Source organism: Ruditapes philippinarum, unplaced genomic scaffold (assembly GCF_026571515.1).
Source record: "Ruditapes philippinarum isolate M1 unplaced genomic scaffold, ASM2657151v2 ctg1194_1_1_1_1, whole genome shotgun sequence".
NCBI classification, from domain to species: domain Eukaryota; kingdom Metazoa; phylum Mollusca; class Bivalvia; order Venerida; family Veneridae; genus Ruditapes; species Ruditapes philippinarum.
Window position 1 is genome coordinate 94,528 of NW_026866075.1, and position 24,749 is coordinate 119,276.

Here is a 24,749-nt window from a genome sequence, read left to right on the forward strand (position 1 = left end):
TGTTCAGGGTAGACCTGTTGTTTAAAATTGAAGAAAATATTTTAGCGAAAATCCTCTCGCCCAAACAGTCCGACATGTAGAATCTATATATTCCACTACTCGGTTTGTGTAGTATTCGGTAATCTACATGGCTAAAAATAGTATTTTCATTGATAAAATCATATTCATCCGCGTAATTTGTAATTGTGCATTTATTGACAATTCTATAAGCCAACGCTATTGTTTAACTTTAAATGCGTTGTAATTTGTTGGATACTTGTAACAAAATAAAATATTTCTTTCTTTTAAATCGCTAGTTTTAAGCTGTTTTGAGAACTACTTGTTGTTAGGTTTGTCATAAACTTCTGTGTCAGAGATTGAATGTCCGCTTTGTATTTAGTTATTTTCGATCAGAAAATACCAGAAAACAATATTAGAAATCTTCGACCATTCGGGAATTACTTTGCTTGAAAATTGATGCGCCTGTCTTTGACCATCTTTACGCAGTGATCTCCCCTGAATTTTTCGGCTTTAGTGTACATACAAAAGGGAAGTAACCGCTTCAAAAAAGTGGACTACTTTCGGCATTTGCAATTAAGAACATTAGACTCTGAAATTTCGCTACCATTATTTGTTTGGTCTGACGACCCAAACAAATAAAAACTGTGCCTACAACGCCTACAGAGCTTGAGGTACCTGAAGCTGAAAATGCGCCAGCCGAAGATTTTTTCCTACTCTCATTTAACAAATTGTCCATGCTTGTGTACCTTCTCTAAAGTAGCACTTCTATGGCATGTTTAACGTTGCAATATTCAATAAATAAATTTTTTGTTCTATATCCAATATTTATATTGCATAACTCAAATTTTATATTGTATACCATAATATTTATTCAATCCAGCTGAATATTTGTTCATCATAAAAAACATTTGTGTGCGATAATTTTCTATTTATATGTTCTATATTTGAAAATATATATTGTATAATAAAAAATATTTATTGTATAGATCTACTGAAATCTACTTATTCGATAATTTGAATTATGGGATAGAACACTTAGCATACTAAGCCCCGCCTATAAAGTAAGCACGAATGACTGATAAAGCGTTATCATCCTGATTAAACTGTGGAAATGATCAGCGTCCCTGTCACTTAATTGTAAATACATGTAGTGCATATGCTTAATCCTCCTTAAAAATGTATATGTATATGTAATATTGGAAACAGATTTTAAAGTCTTTAGCACATGCAATCGTATAAATCGAGGATATTGAATGAGTGTAGGTTTAGTACTAAATTTATTGAACTCGTTGAATAAAACAATTTATTACTCGCTTTTCGGTGGTTTATAGAAATATATCAGTGAATGTTTTAAATATTTGATAAGCAGAGTATGAATTAAAAAGTATCAAGTTGAAAACATTACTTAAATACCAGCTTAAATATATTGGTGTGAATCTGGGACTATTTTCTGAGAGTGCATTTTTTGCCGACACAAATTAATGGTATACATGCAGTCATGTACATTCAAAATAATTCTTATTTTTTATGCCTTTACATTTATTTTGAAATAACATAGATTTATATTGTTGTTTTTCTTTGTCTAAGTAATGATTAAATCAAAATGATTTTTAATAAACCAGTATCTTGCAATTAAATATTATTATACGCAGCCGTTTTTCGAAACTACAGAATCCTTACATTTTTTGAAACTCAAAATATCTTTTGGGTATTGTATATTAGCAGACACATAGATGCATAATCTATATCTCTGGTATTAGCAAGTTAGTACGATTTAACTGACTGGTAAAATTTTCATTATAAAGAATCTAACGAAAATGGTAATCATGATCAGTTACCCAGCAATATGGTCTACTATTAAAACAAATCGTTAGCCTTATTATAGTAAACATTTTTATTCATTTCACCATCCTTTTTATGTAATATCTTATTCAATTACACAAAATTTTGGCAATTTCAATCTGCCAATCTTACAAGAGAAAGGATTAAGATCTTTATATCCCTCTATTATTGTACTTAATCGTATCGGCATTGTCCACCGTATCCCCCAATGACGTCTTCCAAGGGCGACAACTTGAATATTAAATGAAAGGGTCTATATAAATTTTGGAAAAAACATCAATTTTACGAGCCTACCGTTCGAAAACCATTTGACCAATTCCAATGAAAATTCGATTTTGTACAACTTGAGAGGGTCTTCTTTGAACGTTGTAAGGCCTAAAGCCCTAACCCAAGTAATATGTACAGGAGATTTCCGCGTGGCTTGGTCATTTTTTGCACAGGCGAGTTGTTCTTTCTCTATTTAAATTTCGAAAGAAAAAAATATCAATTTTACCAGCCTACCGTTCAAAAACCGTTTGACCAATTCCAATGCAAATTTGATTTTGTACAACTTGAGATGGTCTTCTTTGCACATGAAAAGGCTTAAAGCCCTAACCCAAAGAACATTTCCAGGAGATTTCCGCATGGGTTGGTCATTTTTTGCACAGGCGAGTTGTTTTTTCCACTTGATAAAAATAAATCGTGTATTTACAGAAAAAACTTGAATATCCCCTATATATTTTTAACAGCTTTTGTATATTTGTCCTGCAGTTTATCTAGTATGTAAGAATGTATTTTTTATGTGTTTAGGTTTTAGGACCACAATGGAGCTCCTTTAATTAAATACCTTAACAAACTTATATATTATAAACCGTTTTTAACTTTAAGGTCCCAGCTTCTTTCAATATTTCATTTTGGTACCACTTCCAATTCGAATGACGAATAAAAACTGTTTCGCGCATGTCACGTGATGGTGTGCCAACCACGTTAACTTTTTGGTCCTTCCGAATTATCCAGGCGGGGAACAATAGTTTCATATAAATACATAGCAAATTAAATCGTGTGACTGAAAAGAGATCGGAAAATGTTTTGCTGGCGTCTTTAACGGATTTGTTTAGTAAAGTTTTTTGGTGAGAATCAATCAGTGGTTAAACATACAAGATTGTCCCCGAGCGCTCAAGATTCATGGTCGAGTGATTTTCCATGCACTTTACTGTTAGCTACATTTGCGTGAAGTTTGTGAGAGGGACGTGACGGAAACAAAAGTATGGCAGGTTTGGAATTGTTTCTTTTATTTTAGGACGTCGAAGAACTTAGTATCAATCAAAAATGTAAGTTATTTTATATTTTATAATAAAAACTATATAGCCGAAACGTAATATTATTACACATGAAAATCGGGAAAGCGTTACTGTTTTTTAAGGAAAAAAATGTAAATATTTCACAGAAAATCCGGGAAATGTTATTGTATCACATAAAATTTTGTAAATTATCAAATATTTTTCGTAGGTACAATTTGTTTGACACAAAGTTAAATTTTCCATGAATAAGGACTTTAATTATAAATTAGCATTAATCATAAGGATTATACATGTTAAACTTTTAATTTTTCATGTGACGTTTCGATCATATAGTTAACGGTATTTTTGACCATTATGGTAATTGGCTAATGATATTAAACAAAATACAGATATGAATAATTGATAGTTGGCATATGAGGTCTAACAAAGTATTGACACGGATGATTGACGTGTGATATGTAAAAATGATGGCGATGTTGATGACAATGTTGTTTTGATGAGGACGTCCATGGGTGTTACAATGATGATGAAATGACGTTCATCAGGTAAATTTAGTTATTTATAGAAACGAGCTTTTTTTTTAGAAACTAGTTATTTTTAGACAAATGAGTTTTAACTTTTCTTCGTAAGTTTTATCAGTTTCAGAAGATGAAATTTCAAAAGGAACCAATGAACTTGCAAGTAATCATACTATATCGGGCCATGCTTGTGGAACAAGGACAGTCCACATTATGCAACGTTAAAACAGCATACTTATTTAATTCAATTTACATTTGGAAAATTTGACATTATAAGAAATTTGATATACATATAATACATGTAAATGGTATTATGTCAGTAACTGAAACTGCGTAGAATTACAAAATTTTATTTTAGAAATGAAGATTCTTTGTCAAAATTGAAAACTATGTTTTATGTTTATGTATATTGACGATATTTTGTGTGCATTGTTTATATCGATTTTGGTTGTTTTGGTTTCTTTCTCAATTTTTGGAGTTGGTGTGTGATTGGGGTTATTCGATTTTGGTTCGGTGTTTTAGTTTGTCTCTTTGTTGGAGTTGTTTATGTGTGTTATGGTAGTTTTTCTTTGTCTTTGTTGGAGTTGTTAATGTCATTTGTGTGTTATGGTTGTTTTTCTTTGTCGAAAATTCTGGCCTTATTTCTGAATAGTTTGGGAATTGGTGGTCGATAAGACAGTTGATTCTTTGCTGATACATTGTGATCGATTAAAAAATTTTGGATTTTGGATTTTGTTAAACATGTACATGTACTAGTCGAATTATTATTATTCATCATTTCAAATAGTTATATCAATTTCATAAAAATGGGAGACACATTTATAGTTATATTGAATTTTTAGCTGTACAATACCCAATTTTGTATAATTATATTGATGTTTAATATTAATGTGATATTTTTGATAATATATTAAAGATAACATTGATTCTTTTAGATTTAAAACGTGACATTTCTAATAATGATATTCGGGTGTTGAATGCGACATTTTTAACAATTATATATACTGATTATTTTAGATGCAGAATGCGACATTTTAGACTAGTATAATATTATTGTTCTTTGGTTTTTCGTTTGTTTTCAGATGTCGTAAGAAAATATCACTGGATTACTTTTTGAAAGACAAAACTAGATAAAATTGTATATTTCTAAATATTACCACTATATAATTCAGACTATTGAAGAAAAAATGTTTATTGATCATTTAGCAGACGTAAAGCAGGAAATGGCGGGAAGAATCCTAGCACGACAGTTGTCGCGCAGTTGCAATCATGCACCATATCAGACTGCCCGAAATTACAGGCTGGCCCAGCTCTATACTGGACTCGCTTTCAGCAGGTTAGGGTTTGAAAAAGGAAATCATAACTTTGTAATGTATGTCTTGTCTACTTTTTGAAAAATAAACTTTCGTGTCAATGTAATAATTATGTTGACATATCATTATTGTCTAATGTTTCATAATGAACCATTTTTAGCCCAACTGTTTGAAAAACGAGTAAGGGCTATTTTAGTCACTTGGTCGTCTGTTCTCGTAAAACACTTCGTTTTGCATATGTTTTGTGTGTAACTTCCTACCTCAGAATTCATTATGATCGTGTAACGGGGAACATAATCTAAACACCTTTAACTTTAAACTAGATTTAGATTTATATAATTACATGTATGCTACTTAGTCAACTTGATTTAAAGCAGTCATGTTTAAAATAATAATTTAAGTTTACAATATATTCTTATCAAATGAGCATAATAATGCTGAGTTATGGGTCATTAATAACATTTCAGTAATTTAAACAAATAACTTACAATTATTTTTAAAATTCTAAAAAAAATGTAACATTTGTTCGACCATGTTATCAATAGTGTATCCACAGGTAGCAGACGACAATAAAAAGTGGAAATTTGCGACTTCCGGTGTGTCTGCTACTCGATGTTGTGATCTCAGTTACTTCCCCTGACGTTCAGTATATGAAATGAGGGTCGAGGTAAGTAAAGATATTTTGAAGAAATACAAAATTTAGCTAAACATAGAACAATACATTTTACAGATAAGGCTTTGTGAGTCGCTGATTACACCTTTAACTCCGCAAAATATTTTAAATGGACTTGCCCATCTTCAAATCTGGACAAAACCATTACTCATTTTAAGGGAAAATTTCAAAATATGTCATGTATGTAGTGACTTAATATCGAATAGTGCAGATCATGAGCAGATGTCAAGGATATGCCGACTGGTTTTGGTCGGCACTGGTCGCACGGGTACATGTATATGATGCTGGCACTAGAAGGCTGAGAGTAAATCAAAATATTGTACCACACAAAATATTCAGAAAGTACTAATTACAGTTCATTAATAATTACAACTTTTAATTTAGTACAATGTTTGTATTTTAAAAGCATGTTAATATCAGATGGACCATGACTTTTTGTAATTATTGTTGCTTTTCTAGAAAAAAATGAACTGAACATAATATAAAGACACTCGCTTCCTTAAAGTATTACAATCTAAATACAAAAAAATATACATTCAATAACTAAATTCACGAATAGGTAAAAGATATCGGCACTACATTAGTGATCGTGCCGAAGGAAGGGAGATAATTATGAATGTATTACAAATAAGGGAGAAAAAATATCTCTTATTATAATTATACTATAAAATATCATAATTATTTCTAATGCATAATGTGTATTTTGTAATGATCTGGTGACTTTGATTGTGACACTCCGATAACATCTTAATTTTCAATCTATAAATAGATAAAAAAATTTAACCTATATTTCAGTTTCAGGATTTGAAATTAAGAAAGGACGAAAGATATAAAATGAGCATCGGCAACATGATCTTGGCATGTTACATCCTTATCACAGAAGTGGAACCTACTGATTATGATGAGGTAATAGTATATTTTATGAATATACGTACGAGTATAGATTTGTTTCTTAGCCTGCTAAAAGCGAAAGTCATTAGTCTTTGCCTCCAGAATGGAGCCCGCCAGCCTGCACATGTGTGCAGTTTGACCAGACTCTTTACTGTTTGCTAACTTCCGATTTTCATTTTCATGTGATTATTAGTTATAATAATTTATAATGGACTGTTCCTTAAATAAAATGTTGAAAAGTCCATTTAATAATTTCCGCAGGTTAAAGCAGCATCCATCTTGATTCATACTCATGTAAATTTTGAAAAAAAGAAAAATATAGTGTAGTGAACAAGGAAAGTAATTTACACATTACAAACAGCATTTACAGTCTACTTACATTACCAAAAAAAGGCCAAAATATACACTAATAGCCATTGCGTTAGTCACGCAGTAGAAATATGGTAATAAGGACTGCGACTTCGGTCGTTAAAGACATCTAGCACATAAATAATTACTTGAATCTTAAATCTTTTTACATTTCTTAAAATCTGAGTACATTTTTCTTAAGTTTGTTTTTCTTGAAATATTTTTGATTCATCTGGAGGCGTGCAGCTTTAAGGCTTGTTTATAGCTCTTGAATGAGACGTGTATTCATTTGGTTCTGAAACAGTACGGCATTGTGAAAATTGTTTCATGTTCGGGTTTGATAAAAAAAATTGCCTTTGCTTAACACAGAAGCAGTAACCGTTGTTGTTGTTGTTATTCAGTCATGAATTGCTTTAGCTAAGTAAATACATATACACCTACACTGGTATATCATTATTCAAATTTGATAAAACTTTTGTAAGTTTTAGTTAAAGGGCGTCCGTTACCGAGTGGTTGAATGAATTCATTGACTTCAAATAATTCCCCCCCCCCTCCTTTCTTTCACTATTATGGGCAGCGACTTTGAATTCATGAATAGTTTCATGTGCAGAGGTGATCCACAGCTAGCCTAATTGGCAGAGAAAATTGGTGGTTCTACTCGAGTGCCCCACCGTGTCTAAAATAATTTATAGAGGGCTATTTTGGACTTTCTTCCGCCAGTAAAGCTGAAAAATTATTATTGTACCGTCGAGACAGTAACCATTCACATACTAAATTAGTGCAATGGAACTGCCCTGCATTGAATTTAAAACAGTTCATTTGAAGTTTATGGGATTTCAATAACAAAATACAAATTTGAGCAGACGATAATATATAGCCTGGGCACGTGGTGCACGGACCAATAGGTAAAGGGTTAAACCCAACCGAATAATTGAACCATTGCAGTTAAGAATATACTAGAAATAATAAGAGAATCGTTTAATGACATCACGTGAATAAAAGCTTTATGACCACTATTTGAGTAAGACGTAATTATTTGTTTGTTGTATTCCTGAATTCTATTATGTGCATTTTTGAATAAAAGTAATGATAACATTGTTTTTTTTTTAATTTGGTGGTTCAACCCGTGCGTCTGCTGTCTTTTGCAAGTGAAACGCAAAGTGTTACAAGTGATATGAATATTTTATAAATTATACAAGTTAAATCTTGATGCTGCACATCAAAGACGCCGCCAATTGATGTGAACAGTCAATCAGCATTGAAAATCGTTCTCTATTACAGTTGAATATCCGAAGCACAAATCATTTTTTTTCTCCATGTTCTTGGTATGTGCTCGTTGTTTAATAATTAAGTTGCATATTTTTGTGAAAAAGTAGACCCTAATGCATAAATTCACAAGGTAATGCTATGTCTGAAATTCTGAAATGTTTGTCTGTTGCGACAAAGATTGAAAAGTCTGGTCAAAGCAAAATAAATCTTTGTTCATTTTTTTTCTGAAGAGTTATTTCTTAAACGGTTTGTTTGCTGGTATTAAGGTGTGCAGCTTTAAACGCCCATTATGCCCCAAAACATGTTTTTATTTTTATATCTGAAAAGCTTTTTATTTTTGGTACCCATTATAGTTTCAAAAGATCATTTATCTGAATAATCTTTTGCTTTATGAAAACAGTTTTAGTGATCTAGTATTTTGTGTGGAAGTTAAAATACTACTGTGTTTACATTTTGCGACCTTTAAAACAAATATTTTCACATTCAGCCATACTTCATTTTGCTAATAAGCATCTAACATGCTTAAAAGCATTATTTGAACGTTATAATACTCATGTTTGCACTGCCTTTGGTAGGAAAAAATTATTAATTTCTGAGGCATAATGTGCCTTTAAGGAAAAACAGTTGAGTATAAGTTGAATATAATTTTTACAATGCAGGTGTATCGGGGATCAATACGGAACATGGTAAATTGAGCAGGTGAAGGAATGAAGAAAACACAACCCTCTTTACAGTCAGCAAAATAACTATACTTCCGGTTTGGAACTACTGCATGCCGTTACAACATATGTGACAAAGAGATTTTAATCCACCTGATACGATTTGGTATCTTTCTGAAAATATCATGTTCAAATTCTGAATGGTGTTTTTTTCTGCCAAGTTTAAGAAATATATTACCATGTAACTGTATAATATTTATGGCAATTATGAAGTAATAGTGAGTTTTTGGCGTAGTAATAAAAACCATGAAAGGTGTTACCTCGATTGGATTTTCTACATGAGCTTGAAAAATAACACCTTCATAAATGCCTTGATGTGAACATAATGGCAGGGATATTTTATTTGCTTTTTACATTGTACATCTTCTATTTAACATACTGTACCGTCTATGAATTGAAATTGCAATAATGAGTATAATTGCAATAATGAATAATGCACTTTTTTGCAAAGTATATTTCAAGTGGTGTAATAAGTAAAATTTGATCAGGAATGCACATTTATTAAGACTTAATATATATGCAAACATACTGTACCGTTAACATAATAGCAATAGTAAAATTGCAGAAATGAATGATGCGCATTTTTTACAATGTATATTTCAAAAAGTGTAATAAGTAACATTTAATAGTTAATAAAGACATACTAGGCCGTACAATGAGAAATAATGATAATTTAACAACGTCATGATAGAAACATCCTTTTTGAAATTTCTTAACATTTAGATAATAATAACACCACCAAGAATATCACCACTACCACCAAAAAACAACATTAATGATAATACGTCCGTTCAGATTGACCAGACTCTTAACCGTTGGCTGACCAATTTCAAATTTGATTTTATTCAAGTTATATTCTCTAAATTGAGAATGAACGTATTCAGAAACGGAAGCTGGACAAGTCAGCTTCCGATAATATTATCAACCGTATACATGATATAATGTGTTCCTTTATATTTTGAAGTATCATTTGTTTCATTTTTTACCTTTTAAATGCTTTAAATAAGGAGTCACAAAGGGTTACTTTATCATTTTCATTTCCAAGCATATCCTCGTGCGTTTCATCGCCGGATATCCACTGATAAACACTGTCTTACCATTAACATTTATCTTGCTAACATGTTAATCAACCGTGAGTATCCGACGATGCATGCGTTTATGCTTGTTTTTATTTATTTATTTTTTTTTAAATATTTTTTTATTGTTGTTTTCAGTTTTTATATGATCTGACAAAAAGTTAAAAAAGGGGGTGGGGGCTAGCATCATTTTAGCTTTTTTTGTTCACCTTTGATACGTTATTCTATCAATTTTTTAACTTTACTTGCCTGTTTTAATTTTCTAAAGTTTTTTTTTAAATTAATTAATTTAAATAATTATTTATTTTTTATCTATTTACTTATCTTTATTTATCTATTTATTTATTTATTTATTGTTTTGCAAATTACATCAAGCGAAAAGGGAGGCTACTTGTTTTAAAATACAGATTGATCTCCCCTGAAAATTCAAATGATAAGAACGGACCAAAGGAGACTTCTCTTCATTAAAACAAGTATAAAATGATAAAAAAAGTCGTTTTCCCGTCAGTTTACACTCCATTACCACTTGTTATTTTTTTCTAACTGATAACTCTCACACATCTTCGGTACTAACATTAACTTTTGGGGAAAATGACTTTCTGTACTACTGTAAAACTTCCAACAAATATCAATCAAAAGTAATAACATTTGGTTGTGAAAATTTAGCCGCAAAAGGCATAATGTTTAATTATCAATAGGGAGAGAAGTCGCCTGGTCCAATTTTCAGGGGTGATTACACCGTTATTTAATTAAGAGTGGTCTCCCTTTGGTCATACTTGCTTTTACAAATTCTTCTGCAATATTAAATTTAACATCAAAAACAATTTAAAGGAACACACTATAGTCAAAATTGGATACTTTCTATTTTTAAAAGTATACAGAACTTGAAATATTCAACCAATTTTAGGGTAGATTTAATGATTTATGCTTTTCACTTAGTACATATAAAAATATGAAAATACTATAGGCCTAGTATCTTTACTTATAAAATCACGATTTTTTAAGTATTATTTAAAATAGTTGGCTATAATTTGTGTCACGGGTAAACCATTAAAATTTTGTATACTAGTTTATATATATCTGGAATAATTTAAAGAACAACATTTGACATTTTAAATCTGTCTTGTATCTTGGAAACTTCTTTGCGTTTGTAAATATTTCTTTAAACAGATTTTAAAAATCGATTTCAGTTCTGGAATATTTAAAATATCTCAACATTCTTAAAATTCTAAATAATTCTAACGATGTCCTTTCATAGTTTGAAACATTAATATATTTGTTAATATTTGGGGAAAAAATTGAAATTAATTTGTGTCGTGGGAACTGCTTTACTATCTAAACGTCCATAAATGAAAAAAAGCTTAGTTTTAATGAAGACCAATACTTGAAATAATTTAACTTGTGTCTGGAAAATCACTTGAAATATCTTAACTTAGTTTGAGCCTGGAACAAAACTTAAAATATCTTAACATAAGTTGAGTTATGAAGAATAATTGAAATATCTAAACTTAATTGTGTCTTGAACAATAATTAAAATATCCTAACAAAGTTTGAGTTTTGGACAATACTTGAAATATCTTAACTTAGTTTGAGTCTGGAACAATAATTGAAATATCTGAAATAAAGCTTAATTAAGTCTGAAAAAAATACTTGAACTATCTTATCTAAGTTTAAGTCTTGAACAATACTTTAAATATCTTAACTTAGTTTGAGTCTGGAACAATACTTGAACTATCTTCACTTAGTTTGAGTCTGGAACAATACTTGAAATATCTTGACTTTGTTTGAGTCTGAATCAATATTTGAAATATTTTCACTTAGCTTGTGTCTGGAACAACACTTGATTTATCTTAACTTAGTTTGAGTCTTGAACAATACTTGAAATATCTTAACTAAGTTTGAGTCTTGAAAAATACTTGAAACGTCTTAACTGAGCTTGTGTCTGGGACAACACTTGAAATTTTTTAACTTAGCTTGTGTCTGGAACAATATTTGAAACATCTTAACTGAGTTTTAGTTTGGAACAATACTTGAAATATCTTAACTGAGTTTGAGTCTGGGACAAAACTTGAAATATCTTAACTAAGCTTGAGTCTGGAACAATACTTGAAATATTTTAACTGAGTTTGAGTCTGGAACAACAATTGAAATTACTTAACTTAGCTTGTGTCTGGAACAACACTTGAAATATCTTTACTTAATTTGAATCTTAACTAAGTTTAAGTCTGGAATAGTAATTGAAAAATCTAAACTTAGTTTGAGCCTGGAACAACACTTTAAATATCTTAACTAAGTTTGAGTCTTGAAGAATACTTGAAACATCTTAACTGAGTTTGAGTCTGGGACAAAACTTGAAATATCTTAACTAAGCTTGAGTCTTGAAGAATACTTGAAATATGTTAATTGAGTTTGAGTCTGGAACAACTTTAGAAATATCTAAGTCTGAGTCTTGAAGAATGCTTGAAACATGTTAACTCAGTTTGAGTCTTGAAGAATACTTGAAATATCATGACTTTACTAAGTTTGAGTTTGGAACAATAATTTAAATATCTTAGTTTGAGTCCGGAACCATACTTGGAAAATCTTAACTTAGTTTGAGTCTTGAAGAATACTTGAAACATTTAAACATAGTTTGAGTCTAGAAGAATACTTGGAATATCTTAACTTAGTTTGAGTCTGGAAAAAAAATCAAAAACTTAGTTTAAGTCTGGGACAATACTTAAAACAGCTTTACTTAGTTTGCGTCTGGAACAATACTTGAACTATCTTACCCCAGTTTGAGTCTGGAACAACACTTGAAATATCTTAACTAAGTTTGAGTCAGGAAAAAAACACTTGAAGTATTTTAACTTAGTTTGAGTCTGGAACCACACTTGAAATATCTTAACTTGGTTTAAGTCTTAAATAATACTTGAAACATCTTAACTGAGTTTGAGTCTGGGACAACACTTGAAATTTCTTAACTTAGCTTGTGTCTGGAACAATATTTGAAACATCTTAACTGAGTTTTAGTTTGGAACAATACTTGAAATATCTTAACTGAGTTTGAGTCTGGGACAAAACTTGAAATATCTTAACTAAGCTTGAGTCTGGAACAATACTTGAAATATTTTAACTGAGTTTGAGTCTGGAACAACAATTGAAATTACTTAACTTAGCTTGTGTCTGGAACAACACTTGAAATATCTTTACTTAATTTGAGTCTTAACTTAGTTTAAGTCTGGAATAATAATTGAAAAATCTAAACTTAGTTTGAGCCTGGAACAACACTTGAAATATCTTAACTAAGTTTGAGTCTTGAAGAATACTTGAAACATCTTAACTGAGTTTGAGTCTGGGACAACACTTGAAATATCTTAACTAAGCTTGAGTCTTGAACAATATTTGAAATATTTTAATTGAGTTTGAGTCTGGAACAACTTTAGAAATATCTAAGTCTGAGTCTTGAAGAATGCTTGTAACATCTTAACTTAGTTTGAGTCTTGAAGAATACTTGAAATATCATGACTTTACTAAGTTTGAGTTTGGAACAATAATTTAAATATCTTAGTTTGAGTCCGGAACCATACTTGGAAAATCTTAACTTAGTTTGAGTCTTGAAGAATACTTGAAACATCTTAACTTAGTTTGAGTTTAGAAGAATACTTGGAATATCTTAACTTAGTTTGAGTCTGGAAAAAAATTCAAAACTTAGTTTAAGTCTGGGATAATACTTAAAACAGCTTTACTTAGTTTGGGTCTGGAACAATACTTGAAATATCTTACCCTAGTTTGAGTCTGGAACAACACTTGAAATATCTTAACTTAGTTTGAGTCAGGAAAAAACACTTGAAATATTTTAACTTAGTTTGAGTCTGGAACCACACTTGAAATATCTTAACTTGGTTTAAGTCTTGAATAATACTTGAAACATCTTAACTTAGTTTGAGTCTTTGTGAATACTTGAAATATCATAACTTTACTTAGTTCGATTTTTGAACAATAATTTATATATCTTAGTTTGAGTCTGGAACAATACTTGAAATATCTTTACTTAGTTTGAGTCTTGAAGAAAAGTTGAAATATCACAGCTTAGTTTGAGTCTGGAACAATAATAATATTGAAATATCATAACTTAGTTTGAGTCTTGAACAATTCTTGAAATATCTTTACTTAGTTTGAGTCTTGAAGAATAGTTGAAATATCATAACTTAGTTTGAGTCTGGAACAATACTTGAAACATCTAAACTTAGTTTGAGTCTTGAATACTTGCATTTACTAATGGAGTGCAAGAAAGATATGGTTTACATGTACTTTAAACATGCTATGCTAAAATCATAATTCATAAGAGCTTTCCCCGCCATAGGTAGCACCTAACTTCATATAAAATATTGTATCATGCAACAGTTTTGTCTTTTATGCAGTTGATTGATATCATTGATTTTGTAAACAAAAAAAAATACATGTATTTTTGTATGCAAATTATTTTGAAAAACGATGAAATAGTACTGGAATTAAAAAGGATTTTTCTGAACGTGTTAAGTTATCTTTCCTCAATCTTTATTAATAAGATATTATATGATATAATATTTGTCAGATAGAGTAACCTCCCCCGAAAAATACAAATTGTGTTAGGGGCCGGTAAACACACTTATCCTTTATTATTAAATCTATCTGATAGTGTACCCTCCACTGACAATTGCAAATGGAGTGAGAAAGCAAATGGAAACCACTTTAACCTTTCATTATTAAGTCAGAGTAACCTCCCCTGAAGAAAAACATTTCATTTTTAGTCAGATGGAGTAACCTCCCCTGAGAAAAAACAAAGGGAAATCACTCTATCCTTTCTTTCTTAAGCCAGATTGAGTAACCTCCCCTGAAGAAAAACAAAGGGAAATCACTCTAACCTTTCATTATTAAGTCAGATAGAGTAACCTCCCCGACCAAAACAAAGGGAAATCACTCTGACCTTCCATTATTAAGTCAGATAGAGTAACCTCCCCTGAAAACAAAGGGAAATCTCTCTGACTTTCATTATTAAGTCAGAAAGAGTAACCTCCCCTGTAGAAAAAAGGGAAATTACTCTTACCTTAAATAATTTATCCAGATAGAGTAACCTCCCCTGAAAACGAAGGGAAATCACTCTGACCTTTCATTATTAAGTCAGATAGAGTAACATCCCCTGAAGAAAACAAAGGGAAATCACTCTAACCTTTCATTATTAAGGCAGAAAGAGTAACCTCCCCTGTAGAAAAAAGGGAAATTACTCTTACCTTAAATAATTAATCCATATAGAGTAACCTCCCCTGAAAACAAAGGGAAATCACTCTGACCTTTCATTATTAAGTCAGATCGAGTAACATCCCCTGAAGAAAACAAAGGGAAATCACTCTAACCTTTTATTATTAAGTCAGAAAGAGTAACCTCCCCTGTAGAAAAAAGGGAAATTATTCTTACCTTTAATAATTAATCCAGATAGAGTAACCTCCCCTGAAAACTAAGGGAAATCACTCTGACCTTTCATTATTAAGTCAGAAAGAGTAACCTCCCCTGAAGAAAACAAAGGGAAATCACTCTAACCTTTCATTATTAAGTCAGAAAGAGTAACCTCCCCTGTAGAAAAAAGGGAAATTACTCTTACCTTAAATAATTAATCCATATAGAGTAACCTCCCCTGAAAACAAAGGGAAATCACTCTGACCTTTCATTATTATTAAGTCAGATAGAGTAACATCCCCTGAAGAAAACAAAGGGAAATCACTCTAACCTTTTATTATTAAGTCAGAAAGAGTAACCTCCCCTGTAGAAGAAAGGGAAATTACTCTTACCTTTAATAATTAATCCAGATAGAGTAACCTCCCCTGAAAACTAAGGGAAATCACTCTGACCTTTCATTATTAAGTCAGAAAGAGTAACCTCCCCTGAAGAAATCAAAGGGAAATCACTCTAACCTTTCATTATTAAGTCAGAAAGAGTAACCTCCCCTGTAGAAAAAAGGGAAATTACTCTTACCTTAAATAATTTATCCAGATAGAGTAACCTCCCCTGAAAACGAAGGGAAATCACTCTGACCTTTCATTATTAAGTCAGATAGAGTAACATCCCCTGAAGAAAACAAAGGGAAATCACTCTAACCTTTCTTTATTAAGCCCGATAGAGTAACCTCCCCTGAAGGAAACAAAGGGAAATCACTCTAACCTTTTATTAAGTCAGAAAGAGTAACCTCCCCTGTAGAAAAAAGGGAAATTACTCTTACCTTTAATAATTAATCCAGATAGAGTAACCTCCCCTGAAAACTAAGGGAAATCACTCTAACCTTTCATTATTAAGTCAGAAAGAGTAACCTCCCCTGTAGAAAAAAGGGAAATTACTCTTACCTTAAATAATTAATCCATATAGAGTAACCTCCCCTGAAAACAAAGGGAAATCACTCTGACCTTTCATTATTAAGTCAGAAAGAGTAACCTCCCCTGTAGAAAAAAGGGAAATTACTCTTACCTTAAATAATTAATCGATATAGAGTAACCTCCCCTGAAAACAAAGGGAAGTCACTGTGACCTTTCATTATTAAGTCAGAAAGAGTAACATCCCCTGAAGAAAACAAAGGGAAATCACTCTAACCTTTCTTTATTAAGCCCGATAGAGTAGCCTCCCCTGTAGAAAAAAGGGAAATTACTCTTACCTTTAATAATTAATCCAGATAGAGAAACCTCCCCTGAAAACTAAGGGAAATCACTCTGACCTTTCATTATTAAGTCAGAAAGAGTAACCTCCCCTGAAGAAAACAAAGGGAAATCACTCTGACCTTTCATTATTAAGTCAGAAAGAGTAACCTCCCCTGTAGAAAAAAGGGAAATTACTCTTACCTTAAATAATTAATCCAGATAGAGTAACCTCCCCTGAAAAACTAAGGGAAATCACTCTGACCTTTTCATTATTAAGTCAGAAGAGTAACCTCCCCTGAAGAAAACAAAGGGAAATCACTCTAAACCTTTCATTATTAAGTCAGAAAGAGTAACCTCCCCCGTAAACAAAGGGAAATCACTCTAACCTTAAATAATTAATCCATATAGAGTAACCTCCCCTGAAAACAAAGGGAAATCACTCTGACCTTTCATTATTAAGTCAGATAGAGTAACATCCCCTGAAGAAAACAAAGGGAAATCACTCTAACCTTTCTTTATTAAGCCCGATAGAGTAACCTCCCCTGAAGGAAACAAAGGGAAATCAATCTAACCTTTCATTATTAAGTCAGAAAGAGTAACCTCCCCTGTAGAAAAAGGGAAATTACTCTTACCTTAAATTATTAATCCCGATAGAGTATCCTCCCCTAAAAACAAAGGGAAATCACTCTAACCTTTATTAACCCAGATGGAGTTACAATCCCTAAAGACAACAAAGGGAAAGCACTCTAACCTTTCATTATTAAGTCAGATAGAGTAACATCCCCTGACCAAAACAAAGGGAAATCACTCTTACCTTTCATTATTAAGTCAGATAGAGTAACCTCCCCTGAAGGAAACAAAGGGAAATCACTCTAACCTTTCATTATTAAGTCAGAAAGAGTAACCTCCCCTGTAGAAAAAAGGGAAATTACTCTTACCTTTAATAATTAATCCAGATAGAGTAACCTCCCCTGAAAACTAAGGGAAATCACTCTGACCTTTCATTATTAAGTCAGATAGAGTAACCTCCCCTGAAGGAAACAAAGGGAAATCACTCTAACCTTTCATTATTAAGTCAGAAAGAGTAACCTCCCCTGTAGAAAAAAGGGAAATTACTCTTACCTTTAATAATTAATCCAGATAGAGTAACCTCCCCTGAAAACTAAGGGAAATCACTCTGACCTTTCATTATTAAGTCAGAAAGAGTAACCTCCCCTGAAGAAAACAAAGACAAATCACTCTAACCTTTCATTATTAAGTAAGATAGAGTAACCTCCCTGAAGAAAACAAAGGGAAATCACTTATCTTTCATTAATTAGTCAGATAGAGTAACCTCCCCTGAAGAAAACAAAGGATAATCACTCTAACCTTAAATTTTAATCCAGATAGAGTAACCTCCCCTTAAAATTGCAAATGGCGTAAGAAACTAAAGGGAAATCACTCTAACCTTTCATAATTAAGTCAGATAGATAAACCTCCCCTGTAAATTGCAAATGGCGTAAGACACTAAAGGGAATTCACTCTTACCTTTCATTATAATGTCAGATAGAGTAACCTCCCCTGAAAATTGCAAATGGCGTAAGAAACCAAAGGGAAATCATCACTTTTACTTTCATTATTAATTCAGATAGAGTATCCTCCCCTGAAAATTACAAATGGCGTTGGGATCCAAAGGGAAACCACTCTTACCTTTCATTATAAAGTCAGATTGAGTAACCTTCCCTTGAAATTACAAATGGCGTAAGAATCCAAGGGGAATCACTCATAATTTTCAGTCAGAGTAACCACTCCTTAAAATTATAAATGGCGTTACGGCCAAAGGGAAACAACTTTTACCTTTCATTAATAAGTAAGATAGAGTAATCTCCCCTAAAAATTGCAAATTGCGTAATAAACCAAAGGGAAATCACTCTTACCTTTCACAAGTTATAGTTATAGCGACGAGACTGTTATGTGGAAATATCATGGCCTGGTGCGACATCGAAGGTTTTTCTTTACAGAATATTGGCCGAGAACATTGTCTGAAGGGAAAACCCGAGATGCCGCCCCAGGGAATGATCTTTCTACATAATAGGTTCGATACATTATAACTGTTTTTCCGCATGATAAACAGAAATGAGAATTAATAAACATAAAATTTCAATTTATATTTTGCTTCTCTTCATAAATTAAATTCCCCACTCGGAACCTTGGTTACTTTTTATGTAATATGTCAAAGACCATTATTGTAAACCCCACACCATATGAGCCAATCAGAAGTATGTTGGATGTTCCTGATTAGTTTGGGTGACCAAAGACACTGTAAATACTTTGGACGCACCAGTACTACGCTAACTGCCGTTTACCGATAGCGACAGATGTACCACCAGAGTTTCCTCACTATATGGGGATTTTACATGGATTTGGCTGGGCTTGAAGTATAACAGTATAACAGAGGAAACTCTGATGGTTCATCTGTCGGTATCGGTATGCCGTCGCTTTGTGGTTTTTCACAATTTGACATTCGTAATTAGATTTGTGAAGATAGTGCAAGAAGTACAGAAGATGGCCCATTTCAGAACATTGGTTGGTAATGTTAGGGAGGAGCGGGGGATCGAACTCAAGACCCCTGGATTATATATATGTATTAACCACCAGACCACAGATCCGCTCCTAAATAAATCGCTAGATTCCTAGATGTCCTTTTATTTATGGACAAGCTTCTGTCATTGTACGAAATATATAGCTGTACCTCTGGTGCATCTTCTGCTTCACTACATGAGGTTCTACATTTGATTGCCCTTCTAAAATCTTATGTTGCAGTGGGTATTTTCTGTTTCAGTTAAGATTGTCGTTTATTCTGTATACATGTATAATACATCATTTGAATATCATTATATCAATACTGATTTTTAAAACATTTAGTGTACATATTTGTGACAATTCTCAAGGATCGTGTATAAAATTTAAAACAAGCTTGTTTAGCCCCGCCGAGTTCACACTGCTAGCAAATGCATCATAACGTTTTAGTGTTTTAAAATAGTTAAGTATGGAATTTTAGACGACTAGACTACTAGCACGCTGAATTTGTACCGCTGGCCCGCTTCACTGTTATCTCGCGAGCTTACACTGCTAGGAAATGTATCATAAGGTTTAATGTTTATACAATTAAGTATAAACGTTTAGACCGCTGGCCCACCAGGCCGCCCATTTCACACTGCTAGCCGCTTACACTGTTAGCCCACCCACTTCACACTGCTAGGAAATGTATCAAGATTTTAATGTGGATTCAATTAAGTATAAAAGTTAAGCCGCTGGCCGCCAGCCCGCCCATTTCACACTGCTAGAAAATGTTTCATAACGTTTTCATGTTGATTCAATTAAGTATTAAAGTTTAATCCGCTGGCCCGCCAGCCCGCCCAGTTCACACTGCTAGCCCGCTGCACTGTTAACCCGCCCACTTCACACTGCCAGGTAATGTACCATAACATATTCATGTTCAATCAGTTATGTTTTAGAGTTTAGCCCGCTGGCCCGCCAGCCCGCCTAGTTCACACTGCTAGCCCGCTACACTGTTAGCCCGCCCACTTCACACTGTTAGGACATGTTTCATAACGTTTTCATGTTGATTCAATTAAGAATTGAAGTTTATCCTGGCCAGCCCGCCAGCCCGCCCATTTCCCACTGCTATCTCCGCTACACTGTTAGCCCGCCCACTTCACACTGCTAGGAAATTTTCATAACGTTTTCATGTTGATTCAATTAAGTATTTAAAGTTCAACCACTGGCCCGCCAGCCCGCCAGTTCACACTGCTAGCCCGCTACACTGTTAGACCGCCCAGTTCACACTGTTAGGACATGTTTCATAACGTTTTCATGTTGATTCAATTAAGAATTGAAGTTTATCCTGCCAGCCCACCAGCCCGCCCATTTCCCTATGCTATTCCGCTGCACTGTTAGCCCGCCCACTTCACACTGCTAGGCAATGTTTCATAACGTTTTCATGTTGATTCAATTAAGTATTAAAGTTCAACCCACTGGCCCGCCAGCCCGCCCAGTTCACACTGCTAGCACGCTACACTGTTAGCCCGCCCACTTCACACTGCCTGGTAATGTATCATAACGTTTTCATGTTCAATCAGTTATGTTTTAGAGTTTAGCCCGCTGGCCCGCCAGCCCGCCCAGTTCACACTGTTAGCCCGCTACACTGTTAGCCCGCCGACTTCACACTGCTAGGAAATGTATCATAAGGTTTTAATATGGATTCAATTAAGTATTAAAGTTTAGCCCGCTGGCCAACCAGCCCGCCCATTTCACACTGCTAGTCCGCTACACTGTTAGCCCGCCCACTTTACACTGCTAGGAAGTGTTTCATAACGTTTTTATGTTGATTCAATTAAGTATGAAAGTTAAGTCCGTTGACCCGCCAGCCCGCTCAGTTTACACTGCTATCTCACTACACTCTTAGCCCGCCCACTTCACATCGCTAGGAAATGTATCATAACGCTTTTTGTGTTCATTAAATTAAGTTCCGCTGGCCCGCGAGCCCGCTCAGTTCACACTGCTAGCCCGATACACTGTTAGCCCACCCACTTCACACTGCTAGGATATGTATCATAAGGTTTTCATGTTGAATCAGTTAAGTTTAAGAGTTTATCCCGCTGGCCCGCCAGCCTGCCCAGTTCACACCGCTAGCCCTCTCAGTTTACACTGTTAGCCCGCCCACTTCACACTGCCAGGTAATGTATCATAACGTTTTTATGTTGAATCAATTATGTTTTAGAGTTTAGCCCGCTGGCCCGCCCACTTCACACTGCTAACCCGCTACACTGTCAGACCGCCCACTTCACACTGCTAGGAAATGTATCATGAGTTTTTTTTGTGTGGATTTAATAAAGTATTAAAGTTAAGCCCGCTGGCCCGCAAGCCCGCCCAGTTCACACTGCTAGCACGCTACACTGTTAGCCCGCCCACTTCACACCACTACGAAATGTATCATAACGTGTTCATGTTCATTCCATTAAGTATTAAAGTTTAGCCCGCTGGCCAGCCAGCCCACTCAGTTCGCACTGCTAGACCGCTACACTGTAAGCCCGCCCACTTCACACTGCTAGGAAATGTTTCATAACGTTTTCATGTTGATTCAATTAAGTATTAAAGTTTAGCCCGCTGGCCCGCCAGCCCGCTCAGTTCACACTGCTAGCCCGCTACACTGTTAGCCCGCCCACTTCACACTGCTAGGATATGTATCATAACGTTTTCATGTTGAATCAGTTAAGTTTTAGAGTTAAGCCCGCTGGCCCGCCAGCCCGCCCAGTCCACACTGCTAGACTGCTAGCCCGCCCAGTTCACACTGTTATCCCTCTAGACTGCTAGCCCGCCCAGTTCACACTGTTAGCCCGCTAGACAGCCAGCCCGCTCAGTTCACACTGTTAGCCCGCTAGACTGCTAGCCCGTTACCCTGCGTACTTCACGGCAATCCCGAGCAAGCATCATATTTAGAGGTATATAGCGAGATTTCTTTTTTAATCGACAGCAGCCGTGTATATAAAACTATATAAACGTCACGATTGTCCAATAAAAAGCGACGTTACAAACGTGCAGTATTATAAAAAGCTTTATAATACTGCACATTTGTAACGTCGCTTTTCATTGGATAATCGTGACGTTTATATAGTTTTTATTTGTTTGGGTCGTCAGACCAAACAAATAATGGTAGCTAATGCTGTTAATTGCAAATGCCTAAAGTAGTCCACTTTTTTAAGGCGGTTACGCGGTGATCAATGCGTAAAGATTGTCAAATGACAGGCGCATTAATTTTCAAGCAAAGTAGTTCCCGAATGGTCGAAGAATTCTAATATTGTTTCATTCTTTATAGATAAACATGCTTACAGTCAGCTCCATGATTATTTTCATCTGTGTTTAGACTCGAAATAATAAGAGTTACAAACACTAATTTAGAATAATATGGTTTTCTTCGGGCCGTTGATATATAACTTCACCGTGGCCGAGGGGTTTGCACGATCGCTTATGAATCGAGAGGTCTCGAGTTCGAATCCCAGTTGAGGCAACTCATTTTTTTCATTTTTTAAAGTCAAATAAACATTGAATTGACTATCAGTGTTGCAATTAGTCTTATAGCCAATTTACTATAGTTAAAACACTGGAAAGCATTGGTGGCACTATACAAAAACAAATTGGTTTATAATCTCACAACCTTCACTTTTCTGACATTCTGAGACCCAAACAAATTCAGCGCCTTCTGTGCTTTGATTATTTTATATTAGCGGCTCGGGTTATATTTACAAACAACCGTTTATATAGGGCCATATAACCTGTCAAAAATCTTTATAACTAATAATATAACTATTATGATTATCCAATGAAAAGCGACGTTACAAACGTGCAGTATTATAAAGTTTGTTTCTTGCATATCAGACAGGATTAACTACCGTTTACACCGATGGTAAAAAAAGCTGTCTAACACCCCCATGTACATTTAAGACAAGTCGCGCGCCTTAAATAACGCTTTAAATAACGTTATTGCGGCGCGCCATTTATGAAAGAATTGCGTTCTCAGGAAGACGTCATTTTACCATTATGAATGAAGTGGTAATTTCATACGCTACAATAAAAAAGTGCGTTATGAGAATATCAGTTTTCGTGATTTCTGTTCTGAAAATAATTGATATGTAATATTCAAGAAAAATAGAAAATACATGGTTGATGTATGGAAGGAGAAGTTTTATCCGGTGAGCGGGAAAGTGTATCTTGGCGAGATTTAGCCAGCCAAGATTTCACTTTCGCAGCGAACCGGATAAACCTTCTCCAGCCCGACATCAACCATGTATTTGATTTATCCTGCTTTAAATAATGTTTTTAGAATAATTAAATGATTTCATTCTTCTTTTCCCCCGATAAAATAGCATCTATATGTAGTTTTGTTTTGCTGCTAAACATGTGACGTCATCATATGACGTAATGACTGGAGATAGATAAGTTTATCCGGCAAGGCTTTATCCAGCTGATGATATTGACAGTAGCAGGATAAAGAATCAAACACCGGCTGTCGGTACAGCCGGGAATATCTTGCTCTCGGGTAACTGTTTAAAGCGGCAACTCGGCAGAGCCTCGTTATCGCAGTAAACAGTTAACCTCGAGCTAGACATTCCGGTCTGTACCGGCAACCAGTGTAAGATTCTTATAATATATAATCATATTGTTTTAAACACTAAAAGAAAGCGTTTCTCTGATATCAACGTAAGAAAAGGGTTGTTCTAAATTGAAAAATGCGTTATGTCAAGTTAAACCCTCACAATAGACATTAAAGGTATCGTGACAACCGCACTGCGTTGCAATCGAATCCACTGCCGTCTGCGTTGTAATCACTTTTTGTCAATTCTTTTAAAGTTTTATAAAAAGGCAATAACAATTTTCAAAAATTCCAAATAATGGTTGTTTTGGTGCAAGTATTATACATATGATGTAATGCTGATGCATTAAGTTTTGCACACAATTGTACGTGTTTTAACCTAAAATAGGCAAAAATGGCGTCCCACGTCAAACTGTACATAAGTGTTAGCAAAAATGGCAATGAATTCGTCGTGTGCGTGTTATAAGTTGGAAACGTACAAATGTGGGTTCCAGTCTCACTAGGTGTTTCCGGTAAAACATTAAAACATAATGTAAAATTCACTCATAGACTTACCGACAGCAGCAAACGGCCATATTTTATCCACCGCTTCTGCGACGAAATCTCCATCGCGACCGATTCTGAAAAAGCTATGGCCAGTGTGATAATAATTGCATTAATATTTATTATTTAAATTCCTTAGTAAGAGTTTATTACACAGTCCCGTAGCTACTGTCGAACATAGTTTATAATGTCCGCAGTCAATCGCCTTCCACTTTTCAACGTCTCTCTCGGCGATTGACGTCACCAACGTCCTTGAAAATTTCTTCTTTCTGCCTCTCCCTTATTTTTCTTTTTTTTTCAATTTCTCAATTACCCTTTCTTAATCATTTATTTCAATCAAAAACTGTGCTGTGGCTACCTTAACCTTTTCCCTTTTTCCATTATCCCTTTTTATGTTTTAGACAGTTTCTCGACTTACTATTGACACAATTTCTTATTGATCGAATTTCGTGACGTTCCGACGGCATAATTTTAACGCGAGTTTTTCTTTTACAAGTGACA

General features: G+C 34.0%; 1 long non-coding RNA gene across 1 annotated transcript; it reads left to right on the forward strand.

The window, feature by feature from the left end:
* The first annotated feature begins 5,401 nt into the window (after nt 1–5,401).
* On the forward strand, nt 5,402–9,626 carry LOC132731204 (uncharacterized). The gene is made up of 3 exons (XR_009625847.1): nt 5,402–5,620; nt 6,422–6,532; nt 8,794–9,626. It is a non-coding gene; the product is annotated as an uncharacterized LOC132731204 (long non-coding RNA).
* Nucleotides 9,627–24,749: the final 15,123 nt, after the last annotated feature.